At 41.4% G+C, this 14,173-nt stretch overlaps 1 protein-coding gene across 1 annotated transcript in view; it reads right to left on the bottom strand.

Moving 5' to 3' along the window:
• The window catches only part of cntn3b (contactin 3b), a 76,330-nt gene extending 73,432 nt beyond the window's left edge, over positions 1-2,898 (bottom strand). The window contains exon 1 of the mRNA XM_079578543.1: positions 2,723-2,898. The gene's annotated coding sequence lies outside the window, so the exon portion shown is untranslated. The remainder of the gene's footprint in view (positions 1-2,722) is intronic.
• Positions 2,899-14,173: the final 11,275 nt, after the last annotated feature.

Genomic DNA, 14,173 nt, shown 5'->3' with positions numbered 1-14,173 from the left:
GGCCATGACAGACCATTGGAAGCCACCTTTCTGTCAGGGCAGCTGTGGTTACAAAAGTACAGCAATTTAAAGCGTTTTGGGTATCTTAAAGAGTGTAATATAAATCTAAGCCTTGAGTCCTAGCGGAAAGAAGTCATGTTTCCATCATGGCCCCAGGGCAATATTGTTGCCTCAGTGAATCGATTACAAAAATGGACCAACTACTAACAATGGCAACAGACTTTTATTCTGCCAACGGGACTTGAGTTTCCACTTTGGAGATTCTATCCGAGTAACTAGGGGCCTCAATTAGCCACCTTCCTGACGAGCTAGTTACTCAGACTTTCTTACATTCATTCACTCATTCATCGTCATGACTTAGTGGGCAGTGAGGACCGGGGGAAAACTTGACACACGAGTACAATCATGTGTTGTTCACTGTGCTTTAAGACAGAAGCTGCCAATAACAACACATTGTTGCGATGGATCCTTAAACTATGACGATCTGGGTACAATATCATAAGATAAAAAAAATAAAAATAAAATTGAAATCACAATTATTCAAACGATCAAACGATTATTTGCTGCCTTTAAAAAAAACTCTTTATTTTATTTATATACAAAAAAAACGATGCAATATATTTTCTTTGGACAGTTTAAACAAGTCCACATTATATTAAATATGCTACAGTTTCTAAACTAATCCTCTACTAGAGACATCTCGCTGGCCGGCCCTCACACCTGCCAAAGCAAACTAAGCTGTGCGGCCTGTTTATGGACCAAAGCATGTGCCATTAGCAAGTGAAATGCGAAGGGAACAGAAACAATCATCCCAGCAGCATGAAATAATGCGAGTTTGCTTTGAGCTGCATTTGTGATATCTGCTCCTGAAGAAGAGTTTTAGACATTTCTGCAACAACCAGCCCTGGGCAAAGGATATAGAGGCTTCTAAACTTCTGTTCTCCTTTCAGCGAAAGGTGAGCACTTATCTGTAGCGGTTTCTCAAGAGCTACATATAAAAAATATAATTATTTCTGCAACAAATGACAGTTCATCACGCTGCAGGTAGTTCAGCTGATCAGCCGCACTCACACAAACCGCACAGGACGGACTTTCTGCACTTTGGATGGACAAGTGGGAGGGCATCCTTAATAATATTTTTTTCTCAATTATGCCATTTTTGTAAGCCTCTAGTGAAATATCTAAATTAATATTTATAATAATTTCAATTAATGGTACAAATAAAACATACCTGTAGAAATGGCTAGAAAAAGGGTGACATTTATGCATCTGATAATCTACAGCAGCCATTTCCAAAGTCCAAGACATCAAGGACCCCTTATTGATCCAAAAATCTCCCGGGGCCGCCAATATTTGCAATTTACTCTATTCAAAAGGGATTTGTAATTATTTCATAGCTAAAATTACACGAAAAACAACATCTGCAATGACTATAGCTAAATACTGATTTAATGCGACACATTTTAGCAAATAAATGTACATTTTTCTGGCTCTACTTTGGGAACCACTGATCTATAGCATTAGTGTTAGTGGACCATGTTGTTTCAGTGCAGGGTTAACACTTTACAGATAATATCTAGACGCTATGCCCTCTGGAGACCCCTCAATCGCAGACGCACACGAATGAAGAGCTGCCGGAGACAATGTTTTTTTATTTTATTTTGTTTTTTTTAACATTTTTCAATCCATTTCACTCGCCAAAGGCAAACTGCCTCTTTTAACTGTAATTGCCACTAGGGTTCAATCAAAGACGTTACAAAGCAAATGGCGCTACACAAAGTCATCCAAGCTAGAGGATATTGCCTGTTTCGTAATATTCCTCTCTGCTTCAAAGACGGCTCACCTCATTTGCCTACTGCTTGCACGGTATCCCTCACACCTGTGCACGGGGACCATAAACATGAACGGAGATGATATAGGGACAAAACCCAACAGAATATGGTGGTGCTTTGCAGATGCAGCAGTGTATTTATTTATTTTTTTCTTTATGTATTTTAGCCTGGAGGAATAAAACGAAATGCCAAAAAAAAATAAAAAAAAAATCATTTTGTACATTATTCAAATCAGCTAAAGAACTTTCTAAAGTACAACCCTCACCCCGCTTCTGTGTGACTGAGCAAAGCGGCACCATATGGAGATAGTCCTAGATGAGAGGGAAATGAGCCCCAACAGAAGAAATCCCACTAGGAGCATCCAAAGCATTTGTGCAATCGCAGTCATCATCAGCAGCAGAAGCAGCAGCAGTGGCAGGCAAGACTGCACTCTGTGTCCTTTTTTTTTTTTTCTTAACAAGGGCTATCTGGGCAAATACGCACATCTCCACGGGGCAGTGCACTGACTCATCCTATTAAGATAAAAAAAAAAAAAAGAAATGGACAAGTAACTTCAAATTTGAATCGAAGCCTGAACGGGGAAATAAAGTGTTCCTCGCGGGTCATATTGTTAAGTCTCCCCAAAAAGCTACAATGTTGTGGTTCAGAAAACACAGGAAAGTCGGTATCTACTCAGCAGCTCCTTCGTGAGCCGTATCGTTGCAGCGATGCGAGAGGGTTTTAACTTTACGCATCTAAGAAATGATCCAACAGTCGTGGAGGCGATCGGTGTTACCGTCCGTGCAGCGTGTGATCAGATTAAATGTACCCCCTTGAATAACGCTTTAGTTGGACAACACGGGGCGGCAGATGAAATGAAATAGTCAAAAGTGGTTTGTCAGGACACTTACTTGTTCCGCGCAGTTTTTTCCTCTTCATCAAACTGCCTTGCGCGTAATCCTGCTATGTACGAGCCGCGTTGCCGCTGCACCTACTAGTGTCCAGAAATCATCCTCAGCACCACCACGAGGGAAAAGGTTAGCGTGATCCACTTCTTTACTTAGAGCTCCGCGTCTACTCCGAGGATCACGCAGGGCGAAAGAAGAGGGGGGGTAGAAAAAAAAAAAAAAAAAAAAAACAGAAAGCAAAAAAGAAAGACCTCGGCAAATAAATCCCACAATCGCGCGGAGTCAGGAGAACGCGATGCTCCACGACCTCGTCCTTTTAGTACACTCCGAGAGATGCTGCCAAAGGAGATGGAGCAGAGTTGGAAACGAGCGGGAGAGAGAGAGAGAGAGAGGGAGAGAGAGAGAGGGAGCAGAGTCACATCCCTCCGGCGGCTGCGCTCGTTTTGTGCGCTGCAGAAGACGAGGGAGAGGAGAGAAAAGAAGGCAGAAGCGCCCACTGGTGACGCGTGCAAACGCTAATGTAATGCGCCACCAGCCTATAGCAGACAGCACCTGCCGACGCTCTGCACAAGCCACTGAGCTCCTGATCGCGAGGCGGTTATTGTCCGTCACATGGGAAATGCAGGTAACCGAATGTGGGGTTATACTAATGCAAATAGATAACACATCCACATGGGTACGTACTGTATATTGCTCATCTTTTTTAAACATTAATTAAAAAAAAAAAAAAAACGCATAGAGAAAGCACAGTCACTCAAAATGAATAAATATATAGCCAATGTTCGATCAGGTTAAGCGTCCATTGTTGTAATGCTGATCACTTATATACCAAGAAAATAATTCCAATAGCGATAGCCCTCGTGCCTCACAGCTCAAAGGTCCGTGGTTCGATTCCCACCTGGACGGGGTCTTTCTGTGTGGGGTCTGCATGTTCTACCCGTGTCTGCGTAGGTTAGTGGTTAAAAAAAACATATGCGATAGATTAATGCTCCAGCCAGGTGTTTCTGACCACCACTCAGACTCCACATCATGGAGATGGTTCCCCGAGCACCAGCTTAATTTAACTTAACCTAACTTAACTTAACTTAACTTAACTTAACTTAACTTAACTTAACTTAACTTAACTTAACTTAACTTAACTTAACTTAACTTAACTTAACTTAACTTAACTTACAACCATTCCCTTTTTCTGGCAAGGTGGTCAATGTCTGTAGCTATAGTGCACTTTGACTTACAGCAAGTCAGAACTCCAGCATGTATTTCATCTAAAAGTATAGAAAAGAATAAAGAATTTGACGCGGTATTGAAACTTGATGTTTGGGGATACAATGCAGGGCAAATCTACGATTAAAGGAGCATTATGGTAGTTTAGATGCAAACAAAAATGTTGATATAAGTGTGTATTTGACCTTTCAGCAGCCATATGGGCGGTCAGCATGGCGTCATTACTTTCTCTCCTGGTGGGGATCAATTGTTTGTTTCTTTGTTTCTGGTAGGTTTTCACTGCTGATGGAACTGTCTCCACGGTTATACATTCCATCCAGACAACCTACCAGAAACCCAATAAAACCTGAAATAGAATTGATCCCGTAGTGGCCACCACCATTAGGCACTGAAAGTGCTTTACAGCAAGGAACCACTCACCTATTCACACTCTCATTCATACAACAATGTACGCAGACAGACACTGGAGGCAAGGAGGGTGAAATGTCTTGCCCAAGGACACAGCGTGCGCCTGCAGGAGCCGGGATCGGAACCCCCGACCTTCCGTTCATGAGGCAACTCGCTCTACCATCTGTGCCACTGTCACCCCTCCAAGGCAAGTGTTTTTTTGGGCATTCTAAAATTGCACAACAAAATTAAGATCAGATGGATGGTTCTTGAACTGCTGCCTCTCTGTGCGCGGCCAAAGCTGCGTGTTTTTGGAGGTAGGGGAAACCGAAGTATAAATCTACTCAGACCCAGGTAGAACATAAAAGTACAACATACAAATAAAGGCGGACAGGGTTTTAAAATGGTCTGTATAGAACCAAGTGTGTGGGCATATTGCTTGACATCCTCTATTATGTTTAGCATTGATATATAGGCTATTGGGACAGATTCAACAAATAAATGTTTTGATTTGCCCCAAAAATGGCGTTGACACTTAAAGTGCTGATGAAAGAGAAAGTGTCAGGGCTCTTTCCTGTCAGAGCGATGCATGCCACCAGTTTGTAACTCTCATGTTGTCAAGGGGCCACTGTCGCTTTTTGTTCTAAGTAGATGGATCATGTTGAAAACCCCTCAAAAGCCACAACATCTATTCTCTTTCAAGTTGAGGGAAGGCCTGAAAGCACTGCACTGTAAAAATTATACAAAACAATTGATGAAATAGAGATTGAAGGCGGGTGACAGCCTCGTGTTTCACCAACTGTCACTCATCACGCTAAATAAATCTCCCTATCTCTGCATGTGTAATTGGTGTTAGTTTAATCTGGCTGAATGGAGATATGAATATTTAATGTTTGTGGGTACGAGTGAAGGGCTTCTCGGGATAACTGATAGAACATACAGATGGGGTGAAACTCTATTAATTAAGGTCATGCAGGTTCCTACGGGCCACGGACATGTTGGTGAGGGAGTTGTTTGCACTGAAATGACAGATGAAGGTCAGTGGAGGTGTGCGGTTATCACACACAGGGCCACAGAAGACGAGCTGCATTCGCTACAACTGATACAGGCGAATGAGGAAGGTGTCTGCTTTGCATCCACAGCGCCTCATCAATTTTAGAGCAGATCTATCCACATGATGAGATTCACATGCGCCTCAAAATCAGAATAAGAATAATTCCCTGAACTAAAGGAAAGCAGGAAAGTGGTCTTTCCTGTGCTAGTTCTTCTCTAATAGCCTAATTAATATATTGTGATACCTCTCAAAGCGCCGCAGCTGATTATTATATAACCCTTCTCGATATAGTTGGTAAGCTCCCACTCTTTGTTGAGTTGTTTGTTGATGTATGCATGTGTGATGAATGAGATTCTTTTAAATTTTCCAATCTACACAGTCATTAGTGGCTGGCAGCTGTGGATTATGATGCAAGTGTGAAGTGATATAGAGGTAGTGCACAGATGGAAAATAATACAAGAGGGAGATAGACATGGAGCAGATGGAGGATGCTCGATAAACTACACTTTTTATGATGGGGATACTCTGTTTGGAACTATGCTCAGTGTTAACTATAGATTTATTTTAGTCCTTACTAAATAAATGATGCATTTTGGCTTTTCTCTTTTGGAATTGACACAGAAACTTTTCTGGTTCCTAAAAGCTCACTAATTGCATATTAAGAAGAGCACTGTCTTTTGGTATCAATTATAAGTCGCACTTTTTTCCGTAGTTTGGCAGGGGGTGCATCTTATTCTTCGGAGCAACTAATATGTGATTTTTTTTTTTTCTTAAAAAAAAAAAAAGTCAAATATATAATTTCACATGCCGCGAGAGGGCACTGCAAGCTAATCGTCCAGCAGAAAGAAAGTTTTGAGTGAGCGAGAAAGCGGAGGTTACTCTTTAAAGCAGTACTAAGTAACATGTGCCCCTAGAGGCCATAAGCACCACTGCAGGTGTTGTAGCATGTTACGTTTTTTTTTATTCCTTAAAGGAATAGGCCACCGTTTTTACATACTGAGATATATTCTTACCTAACCTTAGACGAGTTAATATATACCCGTCTGGTCTTTGTCCGTGCGCTCTGTCATGCAAACGGAGCACATACGCAGCCTCTCCCACATGTCATATAGCTCCAAAAAAGCTCACGATAGAAGCTACCAAGCTCTTCCACGTGTTCCCTATTTAAATAAAGTTACGTGAAGTGTTGTCATGCGAAGTATATTTACACAGAAATGTAACATGTCGATTTTATAAGCAGATAAAAAGGGGTACTATATTGTGAGGCGTAATGATACGAGGAGCACAACGTCCGCGCAGTAACTCCTAAAGACTTCCCCGCTTCCCCCCGCTTATGTGACGTCAACATACCAGACACCTATTGTTTTTGCATCATGTAGCTAACCATTAATGTGTTACGTTAGCATACCGCACGCCTGTTGTTTTTTTCTCATTAGGCATTTTATTGATTATACGTCTTTTTACTCCGGAGCAATTAATACTCCGGAAAATATGGTAGATGTGTGTTTATGATCATGCATACCGATAGCAGATCAGCTTTCATCATTCTTATAAACTTATAAAGTCATTTCCAGGATGGGAACAGGTTGTAAAGCTGGAGTACTGACCACACACATACACGCACGCAGACACACACACACACACACACACACACACACTTCTGGTCATTACGTTCAAATATTAAACATATTACACACAAATTACCACTCAAAACAAAGTAATATTTTGATCTGACTCCCATTCACCGAACAGTATCAGGGATGTAGACATTCATCCACTTGGGATCCCTGTTCCAGTGTAATGCAGCAGTAAAAAGGGACATAGGGCCAACGTTTAACCACATCTTTGAGTGAATAAACAACCAATATAAGTGGTCTACGCACACACACAACTGAAAATGCCCAGCAAAGATTTGGCCAGCTGGGGTTTAAAATATCCCTTGAAAATTGCACAAGCCATATTGGCACATTTTCCTTCTCGAACCACTTCCATGTCACTTTTTGGAGTAAACAAGTAACAGACTGAGCACACAATAAGTAATTACCAATAGAATTCAAAGCCAAATGCAAATTAGTGTGAGGTAAAATATCCTATTTGGCTGCACTTTGCCCCAGTGTTCTATTATACAGATGTTTACTGTAAGCAGATTCCATCCATTACTCCAATTCACTTATGTATTAAAATATTTCTTTGAGGAGAAGGGATTGGTAAAAAATTGTGCCAGTCTCGCTGATTTTATTTCCACTTGGAAATGTAATCAGACGCTTCTTCAAATATGGCCATATGTCTGTTTAAACATGCAAAAGAGAGGAAACCGGAGTCCAAAGTTTATTTAAATCTGGTTTGCTCCTCCTAAAGGCACCAAAGGCCAGCTGACCGCTAACTGCCACACCTGCGAGGCAAATCTTTAAGAACCTTTTGCACAGTAAGTCCTCCTATCAATTGGACTTTCTTGATCTAATGTTTTCAACTGCATCAGAGCGTAATACTGGATGCTTGAAGACAGCGGAGGTTTTCAGTTATGCTGGAAGTGTGCAGTCTCTTGGTGAGCTTTGACTGAGCCGGTGTTCTTGAGGCTTGAGGCTTGCCAGTTTACAGCGCTGCTTCGATTGTTGTTGCTGCCAGTTCTCCAAATGTACAGCTAGCACAACATCCACTGGCCAAAATAATACTCATTTTATTGGTGCCCCTTTGGTCTGGAGTGCAGGGAGAAAACCAATCTGTGGAAAAAAATACAGTGAGAAGTGTCAAGGGTTGAGAAACTACAGACAAGAGAAAATACAGAGCAAAATATAGTTTGTAGCTTATGTTTCTGTAGTGAACATGTTTGCTGTACAGTTTCAGTGAAGGTTTCCCAGCAGCTAATTTGTTTGACACTGCAAATATGTAGTTCTAGTGTGAATTTTGGGAAAACCTCTGTAGAGTGCCAAAATATAACGGGCAGGCGAGGCGGCACAGCAGCATGATGCAACAATTTGCACTGTAAGCTGATAGAAATGTTCTCATTTAGGGAAGGTAGGTTTATTTGTACAGAACAATTCGTACACAAGGCAAATCAAATTACCAGTATGCCATGAAGATATTTCCTGTGACGACTTGGACTTTGTAATCTATACAAAATACAAGCATTTATTTTATGACAGATATTTTCATCATTGAAAAATAACTAAATGAACAATCATGTGTTTTTGCTGTGAGCGGCTCACCTTTCCTAAGACATGATTGTATCTTTACCGGAGTGGGTACTTCTCCGGCTCGTCTCAATGGGGATGTTAACTAAAGTCAGCAGAATTTGAGATTTTAATAGGTTCGTTCCTCATCCAAATCCATTCTTTGATTACCCACTGCAACAATCGCATTTTCTGTTAAGCTGGTCATTGGCATGGCAACAGTGTAGTGCAAAATGTTGCGCAGTGTGCCTTTAAGATTTCAGCATATTTGTAACCATAGCCTCCTTGCGCGTCACAAAACTGAGCCATAGGACCCAGCCTCATCCTCTCTGTTTTGTTCTAAAGCCGCAATAGCAGTATTCCGTATGTGTGTCCATATTTCATATTCGTCATTGGGCCATTTTTCAGCAGTCAATACTTCCTCAAACAGGAATACAACTTTGATTACTAAAAACTAATGTGATCCAGAAATATTAATTGAAAGGTGGTGAAATGATTTCTGTCATTTCAGCTGTGAGCCTTCGGGCCACAAAGCTGTAAGCAACAGACGTAAGGCGCCAAACAATGTGTGTGCCACCACAGCTGTGAGTGAGAGAAGCTGCAGGGGTAGAACCTCCATCTGTTCACTGACCATCAGACTGGGAATGGGAATACATAGCCAGATTATACTGGTGGAGCTTCAAAGACTGTTTTCAGGTTAGAGAAGCCTGTAAAATCACACAAGCATCGTGAATATCATTAATTAACATGTGCCCATTGTCGACAAGTACATGTTCGTATGCAATTTTAATCCAGCCTGGGTACTGTATGGCACACGAGTTTCCAGCAGAGAATTTTTCACATAATTTTATATGTGGTTTGACATTTGGAGGAGCTACTCTCACATGAAAGCCAGTTTTCCTTTTCTTTTATCTTTTTTTTTTTTTTTTGCAACTGAAAAAGAAAGAAAGAAATTCAAGGACCACAGCCACTCTTTAATTAATGATTCCTTTCATGATTACTAATTCATAAAGTTTTCACTTGTCTTTGTGTACAGAAGGTGGACATTTATGCATATTACTAGATTTGCATCACAAAAGCCCCACATCAAACTCATTTTCTTTTCAGTGTATTTAGTTGGTGTTCCAGCTGTGAGGCCATTGATCTCACTTGACTTCAAGCAACCACATTGAGCCATTGCTGATGATTCCATAAACCCATGAGTCGCTTCTCATCAAATGCCAAAAGAAGAGATATACTTGATGCATTCTCACTCATTTCTTGGAGCTGAAGTAATTCTTTTGTGTGTAACCTTTAATAACTGCTGATTTGAGGTAGTGGGTGATGGCTCATGGATCAAACTCTTTGTGAACATTAGGATGCAGAGAATAACTAATTTATTCTCTTCAGTAGTGGCATAAAAAGAAGTGAAGATGAAATGTATAGAAAACCAGAAGCTTCTATCTTAATGCCTCCTAGATTCCGTACCGTAGTGGCTTCATAAAAACATATTTCAAGGCCTTCTTTTATGCCTCATGCCTGAGGATTTTAATTCTTTTTTTAAATATACATCTCACTAGCTATTTCAAGTGTGTAGATGTATAGATAATAATGGTAATAATGCAACACACACACACATGCCTTCTGGCTAAAGGATGTTCACTGGAGAATAAAACAGATTAACTGTATGCTCTTCCAAGAAGATGGTGAAAGACTGTTGTGGAGTGGCGGGAGCTGCACAGGAGGAAGAGGAAGGAGAAGGTGGAGCTGACCAGTGCAGGACACCATGCTCTGAAACAGGGACAAACCCAGGAAGCGGTGCACCGTTTCAGAGGATCAGAGGAGACTGAAAGCAGACAGCCAGGTTTTGTAAATTTGATAAGGACATGAAAAGGAAATTAACCAAATATGCATGTACACAGTAAACGGTACAAAGCGCAAACAAAGATGAGTAAGAAGCGTTCATACTATACTATGACTGTAGTATCTTGTGTAAATGCATTACTTCCCCAGGATCAGAGTTGGTAGTGGCACTTTCTTGCTGATATCTTGTCAAGTCAGCAACACGACCCCCGGTTTCTGTTAATATTTGGATATTTAATCACACATGTATCTTCGGCCTCTGTCTGCAGTGCCTTAAAATGGATAGGCACGATGATAGATGAGTTTCACTTAAGCTTGATGAGTAGACCTGACTGTTGTTGGCGGACTTCTGTGCTAACAGATTGGGACTATGCACACTGTCGGTCTGTTTATTGGAGCGTGTGGTGAGGAAAACTAAAGCTTTCCTCTCTAAGGCCGCCTGCCCCAGTGCCGAATTAGGTGTTAATGTAAGTTGAGGAAAGTTTTTTCAAGTTTTTATTATTGTTTTATGGTTGTTGAAGTTGTTCACGTATCACGTTCTTAAATTTGATGGTGTCATGACCTCAGCTGGAGGGCAGGAGCCAACATGACTCTATGGGAGAGTAACAGTTTTTGAAAGAAAATTTAAGTTCTTTCGATTGACCAACTTCACGCGTACATCATTATATAGACTGTCAACAATATTGGACACCTTTATGAGGAAATAATTTGACCTTAGTTCATATGTGTTTGACAGAGAAGATGGGAAACTTTGTGATTGTGATTGAAGATATCAGTAAACCATAAACCGAGGCAAAACATTATTTTGCAATATTGCAAGTCCCTGCCTCAAAATGGTCATTGTCCAATCATATCTTGTAGCAACTGTTGCTACCAGACATTCCCCGGATATCCTCCCATATCATAGAAACGAATGGAGCTATTTCTCCCCTTTCAAAGCCGAAAACTACACTTCGTTGCTGGACATTGTCCCCAAGAAAAAAAAAAACTTTCTGCCACTGGAATATCTGGCACATTTACTTTTTAAGTCCTACCCCCGCAGTAAAAGGCCGTCCGTCAGCCGCTGAGGAAATGTAACTTTCAGATTTAAGTCAGAACTGCACCTGTAGGTCTTTTAAGATAGCCAACTTAACAATAACTTTTTATTTTATCAATACTAGATTAACAAAAGGAGGTCATTTACCTGGTAGCGCAAGAGATGATGCCCCTCTATATTGTTAGGTTCGTTCAAGATGCCGTTGCGGCTCGCCTGGATGATCGGCGAGAGAAGCCGGGGCGAGGACAAAAAAGTCTGAAGACCATCCGACCGCTCCACATGCAGAGAACAAGAGTGGCCTCAGATCACGCAGTGTCTCGTTCAGATATTGCGTTCATTTAAAGTTTATCCTAAATAAAGGTAGTTTGCCTCCTGCTCTGTTTCCTTTACTCCAGTGACATCATTCTTCATCAGAGAAAACTTTCCCATTTGTTTGTTCAAGTTTCTGAGATAAAATATTTCCATTTAAGTCCTGAGTTTGTTCTGAAAAGTATCAAACATGAGCTCTATTTTAGGGGGCGATACATAACTTTCATAGTTTGAGTCATCGTTTATCAGTTCAGTATTGCCCTGAGGATAAGGGAGGGGGGGTCATAGCCGAAAGGATCACGTTTCTGATCACAGCAGACTGGTATCCAATCACCTGATCGTGACAGGTGGGCGTTTTCCCGTCATGCACGGGGCCGTGGAGCCCCTGCAGTTGCCTTTGGAGAGATGCAGCGGCTGATCAAGTCGGCTGGTCTCGTTGGGGTCTCACGATCTTTCCGTGCCCCACGTGCCCGTGACATCAGAGCCTATCTGGAGAAATCTAACCGGCATGCACCGTGCGTCTGCAGTCGGCTGTCAAAACTGCCTCCGTCTGGCTCATCTCGAACACACCTTTTGATACAGCGGGATATCAGCCTTGTTAGTGGCCTCAGAACAATTCAAACCAGCCCGTGCAATCAGATTTGTTTATTTGTGGTCATGTGTTGTTCACGAGCATCGTCACTCATGACACGCGGAAGTCCCCTCAATAACAATCTACGAACAGTGCATGACCAAAAATACATCGTCAGCAGGTGGGTTTTGTGATTCATAATCCTGTGCAAATATTAACACAGAACCGCTAATAACACCGCGTCAACGGCCCTTTGCTGATTGGTTTAATTCACTTCCTGTTTGCTTGTGTATGTACCACTGTGGAAATGCAGTTGATTCTTCTCCTCCGTTATGACATTTGCTAAGCTACACTTAGCCTATTGACAAATCTAGTTAACATTACTTAAGGCAGCGGGGCTTTTGCAAAGGATCAATTTGATGGTCACCATAGTTACCTCTACGGAATTTCCAGCTGCCAATTTTAAACTATTGGCTTATTTTCATCAGTATTCCCCCAGAATATGGATAAAAAACAAATTAAGGAGACTACATGCCAAAAACTGAACCTATAAGCTGGGAAAAAAAGACTGGAAAGAAGACACTACATAGTGGACATGGTGACAGCAGTAGAACATTCAGCAGTTTGAAGCACAGCACTGACTGATGCTTTGTATTTTTGGCCAAGAGACTTGACCCACCTTATAATAAATGAATGCTGTGTGCGTTGGTGTATGATTGGTAGTGAGTAAATGCATGAGTAGTGGTTGTCAGAAAGGCCTATATCAGGGCAACTGTGGCTACATTGCTTACCACTATCGGGTGTGGGGAAGGGGAATATTTAATAACGCTGAGTGGTGAGAAAATTAAATAATAAAGTTCTAAAGCGTTTCAATATTGTAAAGAACAAAACAAATCCTAACCATCATTATTTCAACAAGGCATTGAGTGCTTGAGCTAACGTTGCAATTTTGATTACCCACCAGCCTGTTGTGATTATCCACAAAACATTTCTTTGCAGACTTGTACCCTACCCCTGTGTACAAACTGCATCTTTTTTGTCAGCCAATTAATTTGATCTTGAATGCTGGCAGATCCAAATGGATGCCTTGTCAGAACTCTCCAGCTTATGAAATATAATAAACAACTTTGTTGGACGAAGGAAATGAATCGATGTCATGAATGGCAAAAGGGAGAAAAAGGCTTCTCATTGACATAGTTTATCTGCAAATGATTTGGAATCATTGAGCAGTTCCGAGCGAAACTAGCATTCATGCAAATTTCCCAGAACGGAAGCACAGTCAGGACATTAATTGGACTGATTCAGTGGAGCACAAAAAACAGCTGTGTTTTTGCATCCTGTTCATAATGTGTGCGCACTTGTGAGCAGGCACGCTGTAAGAGCATCTGTCTGTCCCATACCTGTGGCAGACTTATGACATGGGAGCTATCAAGAGGTTCCTGTTGTTCTGTCACAAGATTTTGCCAACCCAAGGCCTTTGTTCCCAGGAAAAGCGTACCGCACCACAAAACCACTGCCAGAGGAAGTACGCTGGGTTTTTGGAGACAGCTAACGCACAGAATCCTCCATTCTGTTTGATCGCTCTCTGGTGGTGATTTGAGTGGCTGTCACAGCAACTTAAGTGCAGATTTAGCTTCAAAATAGAAATATCATGGATGCCACCACCCGTACCATAAGACACATGCTTCCCTCAGGCTCTGTGAATCTGGGTTTGTTGAGATATTTATTCACCATCTTTGCAAGCTCTTCAGTGAGAAAGTTCGATGTCAAAGTGTTGAAGCCTATTAAACTCTCAGGCGCATTGAGTTGCCTTATGTATGAAATGTGTGGTATAAATAAAGTTGCAATGCCTACAGTAGAC

The sequence above is a fragment of the Gobius niger genome (assembly GCF_951799975.1).
Source record: "Gobius niger genome assembly, chromosome: 20".
Classification (NCBI taxonomy): domain Eukaryota; kingdom Metazoa; phylum Chordata; class Actinopteri; order Gobiiformes; family Gobiidae; genus Gobius; species Gobius niger.
This window is presented reverse-complemented; position numbering and strand designations above follow the sequence as displayed.